At 43.8% G+C, this 21,055-nt stretch overlaps 1 long non-coding RNA gene across 1 annotated transcript in view; it reads left to right on the forward strand.

Annotated features, from left to right (window-relative positions):
* The first annotated feature begins 7,700 nt into the window (after window positions 1-7,700).
* Window positions 7,701-21,055, forward strand: part of LOC120748851 (uncharacterized) — a 32,226-nt gene continuing 18,871 nt past the window's right edge. Inside the window, exon 1 of the long non-coding RNA XR_005699433.2 lies at window positions 7,701-7,755. This is a non-coding gene — a long non-coding RNA (uncharacterized LOC120748851). The remainder of the gene's footprint in view (window positions 7,756-21,055) is intronic.

Here is a 21,055-nt window from a genome sequence, read left to right on the forward strand (position 1 = left end):
AAGCCAAAGAAACTGTTACATTCCTCCAAACAGATATAAAAGAAGGAAGGGAGAAGGAAGACAGGGCTGAAGCACAGGACTGAAGAAGTCAGAGAATTTTGCTACTCCTAACACCCTAAACTAAGTGAATTCTTTCTCCCTTCTCTTCTAATTTCTATTCAATGTATCCTCTGCTGAACAAGCACCATACCCAGCTAGACTATGCATTTAAACTGTAAAAAAAAGATATTCAATAGCACCCACACACCAAGCAGCTCCTCCATGCATAAGATAATATTGGGTGGTTGTGACCCAGCTCTGCAGCGTGTAGACCAGGCTCCATCATCTCACCATGAGGCGTAATGTATATAAACATTAGGAACACAAGCAGCTCTTTGGCCTTTTCTCTCTAGCTGCCACAGCCCCTAAATGCTGTTTTAGGTTTTAATCACTCTGCCTGAGCTGCGTTTTTGTGTATCCAGTCTGTTTGTGACCATGGCGAGCACCAAAAGAAACCTTTTCCCCCTAGTCTGCCTGCTTTGATGTTTTTACTGGGACCAGTTCGGTGCCTTTTCAGAGGAACCTTTTGTACAGGATTTCTTCCCAAGCCCATGTCTTTACTTTTAGTATAGGCAATCACTGGCTGTAAAATGTCCTCCTAAGGAGTCCTTGCGCTGATTTTGGCTGTGGCCTTCTGCTGCTAAGTGCCTGCTAGAAGAGTGCTAAAATTACAGGTGAAATACTTTGCTGCTCTCAACAGGAAGATCCTACGGATCACAGTAGATAGTGCTCCTTGAGAAGACAGGACAAAAGTTTTCCATCTTGTGGGAAACTGGTGGAACAACCAGCTCGGATGTTTTCCTCCTAATCCTTTGGAATTTACAGTCTGAAATTTAGATCGCACCCTGTTTTCATCCATGTCCTCGGTGTCTGTGCAGTATCTGACTCAAAAGGCACAGAGCCGAGTGAACCAATGGTCAAAAATATCTCAGTGGCTTCCCAAAAGGGAAACTTTCAAACTTCATCTGCTACTATTCTATCATTTTATCAACAGGACCTCTTTCTCCAGGTAGCTATTGTTGTCACGCTGTAAAACTTTGAGTTTGCTATGACAGGTCTTTCTGTGTGTAGTTACTGAAGCAAAAAAACTTTTCAAATATTCTTGAAGTATTTTTAAAATATTTAACAATTAAAAGTTTCAGGGGTTTGGATCACCAGGTATATGAAATCTACTTGATGTTTTAGGCTGTTAGTCCTGTATCTTGAGGGAGAGGTTGCCACTACTATGCAGAGAAAAGCTCTATCTTCCAGTACAAAGGAATCTGCAAAAGCTCAGAAGGGTTGTCAGAAATTTCACCTACAGTTTGTGAAAAGCTGAATAATTTTCCAGTGGGAGAGTGAGGGGGGGAGAAAAAAAAAGAAAAAAAAAGAAAAGAAAAAAAAAAAAAAAGATCTGGTTTAGTCCCTGAAATACCAAGCTCAGTAATATTGGAGGCAGAAGCAGAGGACTCTCAGGGGAAGCATTCCTGTTTCCTTCATTTAGCCTTAGCAAGGCTCGGACACAGGGCTAAAGTTACCCCTCTCTCCGGGGATGCTGTGCAGGGGCTTGGATGTGGAATGGGAGCAGTGCATTATAAATCTCCTTGCAGAACATAAGAGCGTAAGATTCTTGGAAGAAAAATACGTCGGCCCTTGTGTCATTTGAGGGTTGTGGCACTTCCAACCTCTCAATAATTGCCTAGCTCTTTGCATTTGTGAGAAAGCAGAATGAGATGCTTTAAAAGGGGGTTCTGCGTATTGTAAAAGTCCAACTGCAACTCGGAGAACACCCCTGAGACTTATTGCTACCATTAGAAGCTTAGAGTAATGTGCACATATTTTTCTTTTTAGGCCATGCACACTTTATCCAAACCTCGGAGGTAAAAGGAAAAAAAAAGAAGGAGAAAAAAGGAAAGGAAAGAAAAATGAAAAAATGTTCTGTTAAGTGTGGGGTGGTTTTTTCCTTTGCTTTGATCTTGCCACCGCATCCATGGCATCACAGCCCGTGGTGCCACAGTCCCTGGGGATCTGCTGGAGGCCGCGGTTTCTCTGTGGTGCTGTGATCTCCAGCGCTGCTTCTCAGCTGCAGAAGGGTGTGAGCACCAGCTCTGGGGGGAGGCAGGAAAGGAGGGGATTTCATTCAGCTGGAGACCCCAGAACTCAGCTCCAGGCTTCCCTGTGGGATGCCAGCACCTGGCACAGCCACTGCCCAGCCCTTGCTGGGGCACTGCCAGATTTGGCAAGGCTAAATGGTGAATGGGGGTGGAATACCTCGTTAAGGAAAACGCTCATCATCGGAAACTCATTGCATGTCGTTCTCTGTGAGTATCTGCTGTGCCTCAGCAACAGGGGAGAGCCAAGGTAGAAGCCTGGCTTTGTTAAGTGCCTCGTTGGCTTTGGTTCCTCTTTGGTTTGCCATTGCATTTTAGAAGATCTCAGGTCTGCTTTGTAACCTCAGAACTGGAAATGTTCTCCTTCCTGCTGAAACTCCTTAATGTGCCTTATAGGAAACAGCAGGAGTGACTAAATCACAGCAAGCAGGAAAACAAATCCAATGAGGGCTGTAGCTGTGGAATAATTCAGAAGTTTTCACTTGGGCACTAGCTATGCCCCAAAATCAGCAGCAAAAGCAGGTTCGAAACCTTTGTTGCCAAGGAAAATGATAGTCTGGTGTCTTACTGAAATCATTTGGAATGGCCTGAGGCAGAGAAACCCCTCAGTCTTTTTGGCTTCAGAGTTCATGATTCACGTGGAGTCACACAGCTCTTCCCATCCCTAAACCTGAAAAACCTTTGGCCTAAAAGACAAATCCCATTTTCCCAGTTTTCCAGGTGTGCTGGGCACAGAGAGATGATGATTCTAGCAGTCTGTGCCTGAGGCAGACATTAATATTGTATAAATATAATAAATAAATATAATAAATAATGAATTAATACTGTTGCTGCCTGAAGCAGGGCTGATCCCCACCCAGCCTGGCCCCTCTGCCCCCAGGCTGCTCATCCCGGCCTGGTTATTGTCACAAAATCGTGACACTCTGTGGGAGCCACAGAGTTAGGGGGGCTCTCAATCCCAGACGCTGTTTTCGTGTTCGGACTCAGATGTTTATTAATTTTTTTCTATAGTACAGTCTCACAAGCTGTGAGAAATGGCTCTGTCCCTAACACTTTCCGAGGTCTTTTAAGCACTGATTGTCCAATAACCAGATGACACCTAAATTATTTTTACTTTTAACCCAATAACCAACCACCCGTGGCCCGCAATGCGATTTTTCTACCCAATTACAAAACACCACCCAAACCCATGAAGAAGAAGGTGAAAAAGAAGGACTCAGCCTATGCTCTAAATCTTCCATCTTGCTTTTTATATATCTGTTACTACATATTACAACCTTTAACTCCAAGTTTTCCAGCCTGTGACATCACACACTGCTGTCCAAACTCCCACAATCCCAGTGCCATCACTCAATTTTGGAATCCTGTTCCACGGCCTGAGGCCAAATGCAGTGCTTGCTTGAGGGTTTTTGTTTGCCTGATAGCACAGAAAGCCCGAAATCCTCAGTGCCCAGGGCTCCAACACCTTTCCTCTCCCCTGCTGTTGGGAATGACTTCCCCTGTGTTAGGTGGGGGTTCTGGCAGTCTGTGCAGAGGCTGGCAGGGACTGGAGCAGAAGCTGTAATGGAGCTGTTGTGGCTTGACAGCTCTGTTTTGTATTGCACCGGGGGATTTGGTTACGAGTCAGTTGTAGCTTCAAGAAATTTAAGAGCACGGCATCAGCTTGTATGATTTTTTTTTTTTTCTTTTTAATGTTTAATAAATGAAATTGTAGTAGATTTTAACGTGGAGACCATGGCTGTAGCAGGCCCGGATGACTTAATAAAAACTAAAATCAATCAAACAACTTGATTTTGTTGGCGAGTTTTTGCTCTGTAAGTGGAAAAAAATGTTTTTGCAACCCTGATAATTTCACTCTCATTTCTTCAGGCAGTGCCAAACCACTGGGTTTTTATTGTTTGCTGAATGAAGGTTGTTTGGTTTTGGGTTTTTTTTTCTGAATTTGTGTTTAAAGAACACTCTGTTAAAGATCATTAACGTAACCTTTGTCACTACAGTGTCTATCAATGATGACCAAAAGCGTGAAAGAGTCCTGTGGCTTGAGAAAAGACATTTCACCTCCCCACTCTCTGTAACCTTTATTTTTCTTGAATTAACTAACTAAGGGACACGATGAAGGCAATTAAAGCTTCAGATCACTGACTCCATGTCGTCATAATAGAGCTTATTTTTATTGTAAGATAATGATTCACACTGGGGAAAGGAAAAAGGATAAGGTTTTGAACAAAAAGATGCAAGGAAGGGATCTTAATTTGGTTTTAGTGGGAGCATGGTGAATAAAATTACATAAATTGTATAAAGCTACATGGTGTTTACTCCTTGGTAGACCAATGGGAGGTAATCAATGGCCAGTAATTGGAAGAATATTTGCTTTGCCTCTACTCTCAGCCCTTCCCTGGGCTGAAAGACCCCATCCTTCAAAACCAGGTAGTTACAACACCCATTATAATCTCATTTTGTTGCTGCATGTTGAGCTCTGTACCATGCTGTGCTCCCACAGAAACGAGCTCAGTCCCCAAGCCTGGCTGAGTACCTATGTGCTCATAGAACTTCTGACATTTGCATTCAAAAAAATCTCACTTAAACAAACAAAAAAACAAAAACAAAAACAAAAACAAGAAAGAAAGAAAGAAAGAAAGAAAGAAAGAAAGAAAGAAAGAAAGAAAGAAAGAAAGAAAGAAAGAAAGAAAGAAAGAAAGAAAGAAAGAAAGAAAGAAAGAAAGAAAGAAAGAAAGAAAGAAAGAAGACATAAACAAAGAAAGTGTTTCATTTTAATTATCCTGTTCTGAAAAAAATATCTATGTGTGCTTATGGGCACTCAGAGTAGAATTTAATGATAATTCGGAGATCGAAACAGTGACACAAAATTCAAAAATAAACCATGTGGGGGTTTTTTGTGTGTGTGTTTTGTTTTTTGGTTTTTTTCCCCCACTGTTAGAAGGAAGATCCCTTTAGTAGATACAATCCTATAAAGTATTTTATATTCTTGTTGGCAGTAGTCATATTCCTTTTCTTAGGTTATGATTTTTAACCACCACTTTAGAGAACCTGTTGGAGCAGCTGTCCAGAGCATGTGAAAATTAGAGGCGATGGCATCTCCAAAACCTGAAAGTTGCCATCCAGATCAATTAAACTGGAAGAAGGCCATGCCTCCTGTGGTTGGGGGTGGAAGAAAGATGCCAAGCAGGACCCAGAGCCTTGCAGGATGCACAGCTGGAAGGCACAGCCACCCCACCAAGGGTGCTGCTGAAGCCAAAGGGAGGTGAAATGCCAAACTCATATTTTTTTCCATTCTTCAGTGAATGATTACGCCTAGCTGTGGATTCCAAAGCATTACCCCTGGAGGTGGTTGTTTTTTTTTTTTTTTTGGACAATCCTGATTCCCAAGGCTTTGGGTGTTTTCTGGTCCATGGAGCATAAAAATCCTGAGGAGGCCGGAAAAAACCAGGATTTACAATCTGGCTGAAGATTTGAAAAGACCTTCTGGGATGCCTGCCCCCACACACGACTCACAGAAGCCCAAAAGGGGAGAGTCTGGATATCCATGCCCACCTGCCAAGAAATGGGAAATTTCTAGGCTCAAGCCAGATGCGTAGCTGGAGTTTATATGACTTCCTGTTCTCTCTCAAATCCATGGCTTTCTGCTCTGAGACAGTGCTTACGGCAGAAAAACTGAGCCCAGCACATCTGTAGACTTATTAGCTGCTTGTTGGGTTGCTTTGGGGATAAATATTATTAGGTTTTTCATAGGATAATTGGAATTTCCACAAACGAGCGTTTTTCTGCTTAGAAAGTGTTCTCTCGATGCCAGCAGTCCTGAGCAGCGTAGGTGCAGCCAGGGGAGAACTTTTTAATGGGTCAGCTAGCAAACCCAACAAAACCAATCCACTTTCCTAGGTGGGCATCTGAGGGAGGATTTTGTTCTCTCCTGGATGCAGTGTGCAGAGAAAGATTGGTCTTGTTAAAGCCTCTTGCTGGACAGAAGGGCGTGAAGGTTTTTATGTCACCTGTGCAGGCTTCGATGTCGTGCCCTGACCCTTTTCTTTTTGTCCAAACAAGGAATTTCATGAGCTACAAAAAATGATAAAAACTATCTGGAGGCAAAACATTTCTCTTATAGCCTTGAACCCTTTTCCTCCTCGTGAGTTTTCTGATGAAGGGGCCACGAACCCTTTACAGCATGGGAGCCCTTGGGTGGGCTCAGAGGTTGGCAGAAGCCCACCAGAAACGCCATCTGTGGTGTGCTCAGATCGCAGGTGTTTCTCTCTGAAGGTGTTGTGCAATCCCAGTTTCGCATCTCCGTGGTCTGGATTGCACTCCAGTCCTGGCTCAGCTGAGGTTTCTCAGGGAAAACCCACACCCACACCCTGTGTGTTACCTGTGAGGGGATGCTGAGAGCATGAGCTGCTGTTTATTGACTGAGTGATACCACATGTGGAGTCACTGGATGTTTACAAAACTGCCTGGGTGGGTTGATCAAACGAGCAGGGCCTTTCCTTTGGTTTAATTCCTGTTAACTGATGAGAGTGGGAAAAAAAAAAACCCCAACAAATCTAATCAAAACTAACTGAGCTGCAGCCAAACAAACAAAAACCCCAACAAATAACATGAGAAATGAAAGATGATCAAGCTGTATTGTGCTTGTATCTTTGATTTTTAGGTTTGAATAGAGAGATTCCTGTCCCCTTTCTCGCTATTCCAAGCCTGGCACAGCTGGAGCCCCGTGTCCCTTCAAGATGCCTAATGGCTTGCAGATTTATTTCAAGGCAGTTAAGGGATTTTAGCTCCTTCCAGAAAATGCTGAGGAAATGATCATCTGACGCAGAAGAAGTGGTTTAACGTAATGACATACAAGAGAGAAATATGTCATATCCTCAGGGGCCCAAAATGCATCTCCCAGTCATCCAGATGGAAATTCCCTGGTGCAGGCTGTGCTCTTATCCTGGACCCTGTGGTCATCACAGAGCAACACCGGAGACCCAAGCAACCAGAAACTGGTCCTACTGTCACAGGAACCTCTCTTTTTGTTGTAGCAGCTTAACATTTGACCTGTGCAGCTTCAACTTTTTCCTTTTAGCATCCACATATCTTTAGGGGAAACTGTGTAGCTGAGTTTTTAAATGGGATCAGTAGCAACTACCTGCACCTGCGTCCATCTGCAGTGAGTTAATAAAGACAGCTTGCATTTAGATATAAAAGTGTGCATTTTCCCATGCTGTAACTTGATTGTCTTCCACAGAGTTACACAAGGGACAGATCTGGATAAAAGTAAATCCAGTCCAACCTCTTACTCAGGGCAAAACTTATATTGGGATTAATAGGCTACTCTGGCATTCTGTCCTGCAGAATCAATTAAAAACATTTATAAAGGAAAAAACAAACCGCCCCTGGGATTTGTGCACCTATTTTTTTAAGGCCTTTTATCATGCATAATCCTCAGCACCTGTTTAAAATGCTGTGTAATCTGAAGAGAGCCTCTTTGCTTGGGTGTAAATGGAGGTTCCCCTGTCACAGCTGTGCATACTTAAAGCAGTACTTAAAGCAACTGTGGGCAGGGTAAGCGTGTCTGGCTCTTTCTGATGGCCAAGCACACCAGGACTTCCTGAGGGCTGCTGGCTGGCAAAAGGTAAAATAACTCCTGTTACTGTCATTTTTGGTGCTCTTGAATTTGAGTAACACCTTGAGCTGTCTTGGATTGGTTTGTACACTATCATAGGTTAAAATCTGGCTTGGAAGAGTTTTCTGTGGCAGCTGAGTGGGGGTTCCTGGTGTGGCTGCTCTGCTGCAGGTGACCTGCAAGGCCCTGAGGTACGGAAGGAACCTATTTCTGTGGAAAGTTCCTTGGTGTGGGTGCCTGGCCTTGTGAGCTGGGGATGCTGCATGGGCTGGGAGCTCTGCTCTGCCTTGGCTTTGCTTTGGGGTGATGCAGAGTTTTTTGGTGTTGTGTGGTTTGGTTTTTTTTTTCCCTGTGGCTTGAGAAGTGAAACTTAGTGGACTGAAACCAGGAATGGGGGTAGCCTTGGTTTGTGCCCCTGCTCTTGTGTGTCCTGCCCACCTGGACAGATATGCCCTAAGACAGATGCTTGGCTCTTCTCTGGTGTTAGCTAGACCCAAGGGCTTCTGCTTTTATGAAATGCATTATGAACTGTAAGGTTTTCAGGTGTGATGGCATGAGTGCCTTTAGAAAAGTGATGAAACTCCCTGTAACACTTATTATCTGTGTGGTGGAAAAGAAATGCCTTTTTGCCTTCAATTCCAGGCTTCTTCTTACCACCCTTTCCTGGGCAGATGGGTACTGGGCTAATTTACTGTGAAGATGCTACCTAAATTAAAGATTTCAATGATGGGGGGGATGGAAATAATTTTATACTTTGGGACAGGTTAGGTTTTAGAGGCATCTATGACATGAAACTCAGCTTGGAGTGTGACGGTCTCAGCCTATTTTACTCCCTTTGAGCTTCAAATCTTTTGCTGAATTAGATGTTTTCCTTTATGAGTTGATGTAGATTGACTTATTTAATTTATTTGATTTTTGGCTTTTTAACTCGGTGTTGGGGAAGGAGGTGATTGCGGTGGAAGAGGAGTGACGTGCAGCGCTTCCCCCATCGCGCCCCTGGTTTGTGCTGCGTGTCCCGCGTGTGTCAGAGCCGTGGATGCTGGACACAGCCTTGAGCAAAGGGCTCCCTGGGTTGATCGTGCTGGTAGGCACAAGGAGCAGCTCCGTGGTGCTGGCACACAGGAGGCATTCCTAGAGTGGGATAACAGCGCTGCGGGCTGGCGCAGGATCGCGCTCCGTGCGCGCAGAGGGCACCGCCGCTGCCTCTTGGCAGGACACTGGGACGTGGATTACATTCCAGGCCCGAAACTCAACCTCCCACCTTGACAAATTGGCTGTGAGCTGAGCGTGGTTTGAGCCTCCCCAGCGCAGCCTGGCTCGGCGTCACCCCTCGGTGCCCTGTGAACGGGGACGTGCGAGCATCAGGCAGCTTTGGCAAAAGGCTAAATGCCGCGGAGCGCACGGCCAGGTTGTCTCCTTGGCGGTAAATGGATGGGGGATAATTGAATAATGCTGTAATAGTGGAGGAAGAGCTGCCTAACATAATGCACAAGTTTATGCTTCTCTCTCTCCCCCTGCCCCAGCTCAAATGTTTCAGAATCCTTTTTCTTTGCCATAATTGGACATAATCAGTAACACAGTCAGCGACTAAAGGCTGTCTGGTATCAATTCCCGCATTCAGCAACCACAACATCTAGCTTGTGAGAGAGTTAATGTGCTCTATTAGTTGATTAGTTCAGTTAATTTGTTGTGTCCCATGGTGATTGTAAAGTAAATACAAAAGGGAACTCTGTTTCAAATGTCTTCCTGCAGCTCTGTGTGTGTTATGTACGTGTGGCACTTGCATATGTGTATATCTGCTAGTTATATCTGCTTGAAGGTGCTGAGGAGCTGCCGTTTTCCCTGGCTTCAGAGGAAGCTTCTGGCTCAGCATCTCCTAAGGAAAAAGTTGTCCAAAAAAAATTTCCTCTGGTTCAAAGGGAAAGACTTGTTCCATAGAGCAACACAGAAAGAGAAATGTGTGTGACTTAGAAGAATTCATCTCAATTTCATTTCTGGACCTAGCCTGTATGTCTTGCCTTGTTTTCTAATGGAAATTCTTTGGGCAGGACTCCTCTTCTTCAGGAATGTGGCCTTGTGATTAATTAATCAGCTTAATATAAATCATCCTTTCCCTTCTCCAGAGGTAAAGCTCATTTCTGCTACTGCACATGCAAATGTGACTTCTTTAAAGTATAAACCATGGGTAGGAAATTAGTCGTGTGTTCTCCTGTAACCTAGTGGATTAGTTATGGATTTCTGAAGTAGTTCTTTATGTCCATCCACAAAAGACAGTACATGTCACAGCACAAATGCTTTTGTTACCTTTGACAAACTGCAGATGCTGAAAAAGAAGCAGTGTTTTTGCAGTGGATGTAGCAGGTAGGGAGGTATCCTGTTGACAAACAGCTTCCTAGGGTAAAATTTTATTTTTGAGGATTCAGACAGAGAACCTGTTGGCTTTGTACCATGGAGGCCCCCATGCCAGCAGTTCTGCATCTTCAGAGCAAGCTGAAACCCTCTTTTTCAGGGGGTGTTGCTTGGATACCTGTGCTCCAGCACCATTTGCTTCCTCCTGGTAGGCACCAGCAACTCCCCTTGGCTTCCATGTTAATCTTTATTCCTGAAACCAGGCAGAGATGGCATTTCCCACTCTGTGACAGCTGTGATGAAGCTCATGATGATGGGCCCAAGTGCAGAGGGAGCTTTCAGCTTGGTAGGGAACAGCAGCTTGTAACAGTGCCATGATTAAAGTGTCAGGTTACTGCTCTTTTGTATTATATGCAGACTGTAAAAGATTAATGTGGGGTGATTTGTCTTCTGTTGGATTTGCTTGACAGTGAGTGAGACTGTAACCAATTTGCCCGGAGCAGGGGAGCTCAGAGTAAACCCTGATGGTTTAGGGGGACGGACTGGACAGCCCCCTGTGCCCTTCCTTGTCTTGGGGAAGTCACTTTTGGAAACCTGGAGCATTATGTGGTCGCTGTAACTCTTGAACCTTTGCGTTTTGAAGCCTCAAATCACTTTTTCCACAAAGCAGAATCCCCTCAGACCAGCATGTCCCAGAGCAGACTTCAGTTTGCCCACACTTCTGCAGCCCCCCCCCCCCCCCCCCCGTTGCCTGCAATTTTTATCACTGAAACCTTTCTGAATGAAGATCTCGTGCATTACTTTCTGTTTGTGGTTTTGGTTTTTTTCAGGTCCTCGGTGTAAAATTTGCCTTTAATCCTATGAGGTGTGGAGTGCCACGGAATTTTGTTCCTTCTGGGCAATCTCTAGCGGTGGTGGGGGGAAACATCCCAGAGCAGGCTGTGAGCGCTGCCTGCCCGCCCTGCCTGCTTTGTGCTCCTGGCTGTCAGACCGGGATGTACAGACACCCCTGCTGATGGGCACCCGGCATTAGCCCGAAGGTCAGCGCTAATTGCTCCGCCTCGTTTGCATGAGGAGCTTTGAGAGGCGGAGCAGAAAAGCGTCTGCGGCATTTCCCGCTGACAGGAGGATGTCAGCGCTGGCAGACCGCGGGCTGGCACTGGTGCGATTAAGCAGGGTGGAAATATCGCCTCGGAGAGTTGACTTTCTGGGAGCAATTACTGTAGGTGTCAACACGTGCCCGTGAAAAGGAGGAGGATGTACTTGCTAATCAGGGTTATGAATGATTAGCCAGTAGTTTTAGATGATCACCTCTGTCTCCAGTCCTTTCTTCCTCTTGTTTTTTTGCGTGTTTTACTGCCAGTTACACCAGGGAGGGATAGAGGGCTCACATCTACACTGATTAGGTTCTGCTGATCAGAGGTTTCACTGTTTCTCATCTAATTGAGTCTTGTGAGCTTTAGTGTGAAACATTAAGGCCTTTTCTAAGCCTCGCTGTACAGACAAACCCTGTAGTTCTGGTAAAGAGCTGAGGTCGAAGCAAGTGAAACAGTAACACAAGGGAGGTCTGGAGGACCTAAAGGAAAATGTGACTTTTGGAAGAAATCTGAAGGCAGGAGGCCCTTAATTAACAAGATCATTGGCTTTGAATGACTTAGGTTCTGCCTGTCAAATTTCCATTACCAGAATTTCAGCGGGGGCAAGGAAACTGGGCAGTGGAAACAAAATCCCTTAGGAGTGTCCGTTGATTACCTAAAGGTGGAGTCGATCAGGACCAATTTTAGGATGTAAAAACATTACTTTAGATGAAAGCTTTTATTCAATAGCATTGATGGATCTTGGCTCCAGCAATTAAAATATTGCCAGAGATACATCCTAGATCATGCCAGGTCTGGTCTATGTCTGTGTCACCTCTGTGTGTCTGTGACTCTGGGAAACACTGCTGAGCCTTTGCTGCTGAAGAGCCAGCTTTTCCTTCGGTGTGAATTGGGCAAATTCAGTTATTCAAATCTATATGCCTTTTTTATTTGCCCTGGATAAATCAAAGTAGAAAACAGCAGTAGCTCCTTGAATTTGTCAGTTGAGCTGGCATGTTTTTTCCAACTGTGTCCCTCGCTTTTCTGTTGTTGTTACACATTTAAACTGGCTTCAAACAGCCTGCCTACCTAGTTATTAAGTTGCAGAGACTTCAGGTTCTGCAGAAGCCCAGTGCCCGAGCCCTGCCGTCCCTGAGTGACAGATGAGAGCGAGTCCTTTGCGCTTCAGCACCTTCCTGCTCGTCCCGTGCACAGCACACGAACACAGAGTCCAGAAGATGCAGCAAAAGCCCTCTCACAGAGCCAGGCAGTGGCTGCAGCCTCACATCAATCAGGGCTTTGACTTGCCCTTTGCGCAACAGAGAAATCCCCGCAGACAAAGAGCTGCCTGCTGTCCTCGGGGACAGAACAATTCGTCACGCACTGGGACCCTGTGTGTGGCCAAAGGCAATGCTCAGAGGAGCAGGGTGATAGAAACCCCTCCTGTGGCACCTGGATGCCCGTGGATTGGGATTGCTCTGTGGATTTTCGTCTTCTCCTTCTGGGTGTGGTGGGGCAGGTGTGGCATCTCCTCTCGGGATGTTTTGGGGTACGTGGGAAGGGTTTGCTGCACCTGAGACCCTGCCCCTCCTCTCTGGCACAGCAGCAGCCCTGTCCCATCTCAGCAAAGCAAACAGAAGCAAAGGCACTCCACTTGCTTCCTTGCAGGAAGTTTCACAGCTGATTTAAATCCCGTTCCAATGCCTGAATAAGCCACCTTCTGAGCAGAGCAAGGCAGAAGTTGCAAATCATCCTTTGCTTGGTTGCATAAGCTTTGCTGAGTGTTTTGTTTCATGGTTGTGGTCATCAGACATTGCTTGTGTTCAGGAATTTGGTTCATACAAGGTTTGACTTGTAGGGCAATGGGGTGGCCTGGATGGTGAAGTCAAAGTGAAAAAAAATCCTCAGTGACAGAAGGTAAATGATGGGAGTCTTGAGATTCAAGCTTGGACCTGAGTTAGAAGTAGGAGGGTGCAGTTATTGTCCCCAGACTGTGATGATAAACTGTGAGTAAATAAAATGGCAAGAAGAGGAGGCTGAGGACAAGTCTTGAAATAAGCACTAGGGTTAGAGAGCAGTACCTTGATAGAGTTAAGGAATTTTGTACCCATAGTTTACATAGCATTTTTGACTTTGACTGTGTTAGGGCTTGCTAAAGACTTCCAAAAATCCCCTGTTTAGGCTTTTATGTTTGGGTTTCTGATAAACATAAAGGTGAAAGAGAGAAATTTACAGCAAGAGATAATTTCCAGATGGAAAACCTTCCTAGCTCAACCGCCTGAGAGGTCTGCGAGGTTTTAGTTCAAGTCCCTTCGTAAACTAAAAGGTGCTGCTCATGACATGCTTATTTTCATATTTGATTAGTAAGCACAGTAAAAATGTGCTAAAGAGCAGGACTCTGCAGGGAGGCCACTTCTCTCCACACCGTGCTATCATTTGTCACTCGGTGCTGTTAAATTAAAAGCAGCATGGCTGCAGCTCAGCTATTACCTGCAGCCACTTAAAGGCCCGCAGTCTCAATTTTAAAATGTTTTACATTTCTGTGAGTCTCAGTAACACATCTTTGTCCATGGCTGCTCAACTTTTTATTGACTCTGAATGAGAGAGAAATATGAAATCATCTTTTTGCTGTGTGCCTTGAATTGTTCCCAGGAAAAGAGAATGTGCCAGGGTGTCAGTTTTAGGTCTGGGTTTTTTGGGGGGGGTTGGGGAGATTTAAGTTTTTTCTTTTTCTTTTGGAGTAGAAGTGGGGATGTAGTAGTGTCTTGAGTATACAGGGAGCTGTTGCCTGGTGGAAATGTGGTGCTAGAAGCTGCCTGAAGTATCTGCTACAGCTCCTTGTGTTATCATGAAACCAGTTTGATTTCTTTGCCTCTGTAAATGTAGTGAGAACTTTGATTGCCTGCATGAATAAAGTTAGGATTCTGGTAGAGACAGAAAAAAAAGCTTCATTAAAGGGAGATCTACAGAAGGTTGTTATCACACTTCATCTTACCTTTTCTATTTTTCAGGTTATGTAACGATTCTTAGTCAATTCTAAACAGTAATAGCGCATGGGCTCTGTGGGTGGGAGGTTATCTGCCCAAAACCTTGGTTGCCTGTATTTAATGAGGGCTAGGGGGCAGGGGGGAAAGATGAAAATCCTGCTGGGTTACCTTTTCCTATTCTCCCATATGTCTTTAGTCACTCATGGTTCCCACTGAACAACCACAACAACCAACAGGATCATTCTTTATTGAGCAGAAACAATTGCATTTGAAGTGTCTCATGGCATGGACTACTTTAATGTGCCACAATGAAACTTAGAGTCCATTACACTGGCAGCTGAGGGGCTGCAATGAGGAAATATTTGTTATTTATATATTTGAGGACAGAAAGCAGTTTGCAGATGCATGACTTAGAAGAGCTGACATTCCTGGACAAGGAAATCTCCCTGAGTTTTACACTTCCAGTGACTGGGAGACCTCGCAAGGTAAACAATTTTCATAAATTATAAAGTCCCAATATATTGGAATACCGACAGACATAAAACTCAGCTGAGGGAAGAATAATTCATCTGGCCTTCAGATGATTGTGCAGTGATGCATAACTTTTCTATTAAGAGCAAATAAGCCCTCAAGGCAAGGGACGGTGGCAATGCTTTTGCTGGTGGAATTGGGGAAAGCAGAAAGAGAATAAAGTCTTAGACATAGTTTGATAGAAACAGTTGTTTAGCCAAATATCCTCATGTAAGGATATATTTCTTCATTTTTTTCCTCTGAGGTGTATTCTATGAGAACAAGAAATATGATCTTAAAAAAGTACCCAAAACCTCGTATTAATGCAGTAATCTGGGGATGGATGTGAATTACTTTATCTAAACAGTAAAGGAGTGCCTGAGAGCTGCTACTGCATTCAGCATAAAGACCTTGCAGGTTTGCTCTGTAAAGAAAAATTTTTTGCTCTTTCTCATGTGCTTTGCTCAGTTAGGAAGGTGATCCAGCTGATCTTTGAATCTGACCATTGGCTGGTTGCAATGAGAACTGATCCTGGGGCAGGAGGAATTCCTGAGGACTGTAAAGCTCTTTAGGAATTTAGACAGAAATCGAAACATTGTTTTCATCTGCTCTGCCAGGAATGTCTCTGGCTGTCGCCATCCTGTACCCCACTGACTTTGTCCTTACTAATATTAGGATACTAACATAGTGTATACTATACTTGTTATAGTATAATAACATAAAAAAATTAGGAGAACAGCATCCATCCTGACAGGGAAAGGAGAGCTTGAGGCTAACTTCGTAACTCAGCAGATGGGAACTGATCAGAGGCAAAAATTAGTGTTATGTATTGAATTATTAATTAACCACGCGTTGGAGAAAAGGCCCATCTACATGCTGGAGCTGCATTGGCTGGCAGCAGACACCTGGTAGCTGAACTGCTGGAAGACACATTTCCACGCTCCCTTGATTCATTTGGGCAGTGTTGGTGTCCTCTGGTTAGCTGCAGAGCTCTCAGCCTGCTGAGAGGGTTTCTGCAGGGTTGTGACATCTTGTGGAGTTAAAATTGGCTTTCTGATGCTGATGGCTGCCCAGCCTGGAGCCACTCCTTCACACAGAAAGCTAGAAATATGAGTTGTCAAAGTGCCAATTTGTATTTGAATGTGGAAGCAAGCTTAGTACAATTGAGAAATGGTTTCAGCATAACCTCAGACATCCTACAGCCACACTGCTCTCAGTTAAGAAGAGCCTGTGCATTGCAAAATAGTAAAAATTGAACATCAGTCAAAGACTACTTTGGTTTGATCTGGTTTTGATTTTTAGTTCATCTATTGTTTGTGTGGGTTTTTTTAAATTTGTGGGTTTTGTTTTTTGTAACTGAAGTGTGGAAGCAAGTTAGTAAAACAAAGCTAGGAAAACTAAAAGGGCTCCTTGGCCCTCCTTGCCACGAAAGGAATCTCCCCACCACAGCCCCAGGAGCTCTAACCTGAGAGCAGAGCCTCTCAAAGGTGACACAAAGCACTGAATTTTCTTTAAAATACTTATTGCATGGTCCAAAGTGTGTGTGTGTTCAAGGGAGGGGGAGCTGTGAGCACCCCTGCTTTGAGAGAGAATTGATGTTGTTTTCATAAACCACTGGGCTGACAAATCTGAAATAGCTGCAGAGATTCCTGAATTGCCTCTAAATTGGAACTTAATGTCACTATGTTCAAAACAAACAGCTTCCTTTTTTTCTTTTTTTTTTTTTTTCCTCCCTCTCTCAACCTCAGAGTTTGATTTCTTGGATGTTTTTTGTATCAGCTTCAGCTGTTGTGCTTTTGGCTTCACTGCCTCTGAGGCTGCAGAAATCTCTCTCACTGTGGGAAACACCAAGTCCTGAGTGCAGTGGTGGGTTAGAGTTGCCTTTGCTGCCTCAGACTTTGAGGAAAAAACCAGGAAAAGCCATTAAAAAAACCCTAAACCCAAAAATCCCCAACCAAACAAAAAACCTCCCATCCTAATGCAAAAGGCTCTTCTTTTGTGAGTAGCTGTACACATCAGCTGTCTTTAAATCAATATGTAAGTAGCTCAGAAGCCAGAGTGAGTTGAGGGTGGCTGATGACTCTGGAAGGAGCCTCTGTAAGGCACATTCTGCATTCTCACATCACCTTCCCCCAAGGGAACCACCTGAAAAATCTTTCTCAGTGTGTCTTCCTTCTGGGAGATTTATGTTTGCTGACCTCGGTTCTACTGAATTATTCAGGCCAAAGCTACACCCCTCCCTAATGTTTCAAAGTGTATTCAAGCCTCTAATTAGCTGGGAACAAAAAAAAGAAGATATTTAGCTTGTTATCCTCTTTCAAAATTCTCATGGAATGGCACTGCTGCTACTGTGATAGATTCCATATTAAGAGGAAAAGTGAATTTCTGAGACGTGAGAAATGTAACATCCTGCCACCCTTGACAGGGCAAGAATCTGATTTTAACACATCATTCATGGAGAACCCAAAGGGGGAAAAATTCTTTGTGCTGTTCTGCAGTGTTGTGAATGCTTTTACTTCCTTTCAGCCTGATACTGTTAAACCCTACAATATTCAAACAAGAAGAGCAAAGCTCAGTAAAAGCCCCCCAAAATCCTAGAAAACCCAGCCCTAAAGTGCATCAGTAAAAATTATTATTAGTGGAGTTCTATATGAATATATACATATATATACACACTGAGAACATGGACAGGGAAACTTAATTTAATTTCCTACTAAAACTTTTGTCCTTGTAATTACCTGTACTACAATTTTAAAACTTCTTGCAAGGCTTCTTAGGGCAATGCCTTTAAAACAGGCATGCTGCAACTCAAAACTTTTTTTATATACTGGGGAGAGGCAAAAGAGAGAGAGTGATAACCCTGCTGTTACAAAAGGCAGGGTGGGAAAGCATGTGTTCAATCTTAGAGAAGTGCAGGTCTTCTGTGGTGCTTTGACTTTTGGACAAACTGAGCTAAAATCCAAATGGCACCATTTTGAGTTACGTGGCAAAAAACAAAGCAGAGATTAAGAACAGTGAATATTTACAACACTGCTGCCCTCAGTATAGCTCCAGGCAGTTATTAAATAGAAGATCTTTTTCAAAGTAAAAAAAACCAAACAAACCCTATTGTTTTAATTTGTGTGATAATACTGTAAGCAATGGATTTTAGCCTTCACAACTTGTGTTTAATGCGACATTTTTGTTGAGTTGAATAAAAGGTGTTTGTGTCCTGTGTGTGACTGACAGCATTTAGTGAGAAGAACAATGAAATCTCACGTTGTCACATCCCCACATCACGTTCAGGTGGGAGTGCTGGGAGAGCCTGAGTAATTCGATCCAACATCCAGAGGCCCCAATGCACCTTGAAAGGATATTGGAGTAACCGGTGAACTTTGTCTCCTGTTGATGTGCAATCACCCTTTTGGCTCTTTGGGAACAGAGTGGGAAAGGTTTCAATTCTCTGCAAAGCTAAAACCAACAGGAAAGATCATGAAATCATATGATCCAGTGACTTCCTCCAGGCATCATTTTGGTGTCATTCACCTGGAAAAGGTTATGCCAGCATCCAATCTTTTCCCAACCACGAGGTCTTGATCCAAATGCTGGGAAGCAGGAGTTCCATTGAAGCAGGAGTCTCAGTGACCAAACCAGTCAGCTATCAGCAATCTCTTCCTGATGAGTTCGCAGCCACTTTGATTGTGCATTTTTAGAGACATGTGTTTGATAAATATAGAACTTTATAAAATAAATGAGCTTTTTGATCAGGTTTCACATCGGCATAGTGCAAGTACAAGTCCTGAAAGAGCAGCATTTAAACATTTCAGTTTTGAAGGATGAGAGCATGTAAGTACCCTCCCTGAAGATTTTTTTTTTTTTTTGCCCCATGATTAACTCTTTTCTTTAATCTGTTGCCATGTGCAGCAAAAAGACAAATTGTGTTTACATTACCTTGGTCCTCCTCTTCATTTCCAAAACAACTACTTCTATGCACATCATGCAGCTCAAATCAGGCCTAATTACCGAGCCCTACATCTGCTTTCAATCTGTGGGCTAGCACACAAGGTTGCTCTTGTTTTGGGGCTTGCACGGTGGTTCCACTTGTTTGTTTGTGTTGCTTCAGAAATGTACATCTACAAACATCCACAAGGGCAACAGCATCCCAATATTTGACATCCATCATGCAGCAGCCAGGGAGGGTTTCTACTTGGGTGCTTTGCTGTCTCCTCAGGACAGGCACCATGCTCTAGACTAGCCAAACTCACTGAATCCGAATTGGGGATCAGTATGATCCTCTTTTTGTTCCATCAGCTGCCTTTGATTAACAAGCTTCTCAAAGATTTTAATAAAAATTTCCATCTCCATCCTTTGGGTTATTTCCCTCCATGATGGAAAATGTTTGCTGAAGTAATGGATACCTTCTAAAGGCCACAGGGAGGAAAGAGATCCATTCTGCTTTCTGCTGCGTTCATCTCAATTTTCCTTGAAATGGTTGTTTATGAAACAGCAGAAATCTGGTTCTGAGAATTTCTATATTAAAATTTAGAGTAGGTGGATGGCAGAACTAGCTTGAAAAGGAAACAATCACTTAGGAGGTCTTTACTGCTACAAGTAACAGCAAGTGAGTCCATGATAAGGTCACTTTGTGTGTGAGAGCAATTATAAAATCTATTTAATGGAAAACCAGGGTTATGTGATATACATTGTATAGCAGGTGGTGTTGGGAAAGCCCAGGAAAATGTCAAAAATAAGAACCAACAAAATCTCAAATTTCACATATGATCCGGACACTGATGGGGATCTACTGTGGATTTTTGATTAACTACTTTCTTTGCTGGGACACCAAAGCTGACGTGGGATGAATCTGGGTTGAAATGCTTTATCTTGTCTCTTAACACTCAGAGGAGAAAGGAGCAAGCAGTAAGCCTGAAGTGAGACTTCTGTCACAAAATGCTGTTGGGATTTTGTGTTTTATTCTGCCAGTATCCAAACCAGTTGTATGCCGAGTGAAATATGTATATGTTGCATGCAGGTGCACTCTCAAACTCTAAATGAGCTGCCACTTATGTGTCAAGTGTTCTAATATTTTTTCTCTCTTTACCCTGAAGGTGTAAAGCCTTTTAGGGCATTTGAATATTTGGTTTGACCTCATTTGATTCTTTGATGTATTTGTGAACAATGGTGCCAATATTCTTTCACCTTAGAGAGCCATTTGTGGGTTTTTGGGTTTTTTTTAAGTGTATATAATTATTGATGATATTATTGCAGAGTGCATCTGCTACAGAATAGCTCTCCTAGATCTCTTTTATGTTGTATCTTTCACAATGTAATAAGACTGAATAAAATTGAGAAGGCTCCTTTGCTCCATTTAAATTATTCTGTCTTGACATCACATTCTTCATTTCCTTCATTTCCTCAATGACTTAATAAGTACTTAAATTAAACAAGAAAGGCGTTCTAACACAGGGGTGAGGAAATCTAGAGTTAAAGCTGCTACTCTGCTCTTAATTCACCTGGTGGTGCATAGGCACTCTATTAAGAAAGCCACAGAACAGCAGGTGAGCTTTTATCTCCCGCTCCTGCAATGTATATTCCATATGTGCTGCACAGGTCACTGCATATGCTGTGTGTGATCACCCACTGCTCCGGACCCCTGCTGCACCAGGCAGCAGCCAGGTGATGTAAGAGGATGAGGAATGACTGCCTGATTAATATATTCCTGTTTTGCCTGATGATCTCTCCGCTCTCAGCGCATTCTTTCAGCGGAAGGGGAGCCAAAACCATCTTTGCCCCACCCCTGATTGTGTAGCTTCCTGTTCTTTCACAGCTTAACTTGTGTAATGTATGGAACCTCTTGTTGTGGTCTTATTAGAAACACAGGCCCTGTCCTCAAGTGATAAAGGCTTGGGGGGAGCCTTTTTTTTTTGGTTTCCCAAATTACTCTGACAAGTCAAGAAAGGAGTCCAGAGAATGTTCCTGCAGTGACATGGACAGGGAATGTCTAGAGCTGCCTCACTTCTTGTTTTTTTTACCGAGTGCCACAGCATTTTGCACTCCGGGTGAAGCTGATGCTTTCCATGCAGCACCTTCTGTAAGTTATTACACACCTAGCGCTTAGTACTTGATTAATGTAATCCGTTCTGAGGGGGCTTGGCAGGGCACACGGTGCTAATCTTCAGTAATGCTGTCTTAACACTTATTTAGACCACAGTTCTTGTATGGGAGGCTGTTTTGGTCCGATGCTCCAGCCTCGGCTCCCCATGAGCCTGGAGCCGTCAGGAGCAGCTGACCAGGGGCGTTCTCTCTCCGGCTGCTCCATCCCCAGGCTGTGAAAGGGCGCCGGGCACAGGAGCCAAGGCTGACTCCCTGCTGCAGGCAGGGCACCGGCAAAGCTGTTAGGCATCTGCG

This window comes from Hirundo rustica, chromosome 2 (genome assembly GCF_015227805.2).
Source record: "Hirundo rustica isolate bHirRus1 chromosome 2, bHirRus1.pri.v3, whole genome shotgun sequence".
NCBI classification, from domain to species: domain Eukaryota; kingdom Metazoa; phylum Chordata; class Aves; order Passeriformes; family Hirundinidae; genus Hirundo; species Hirundo rustica.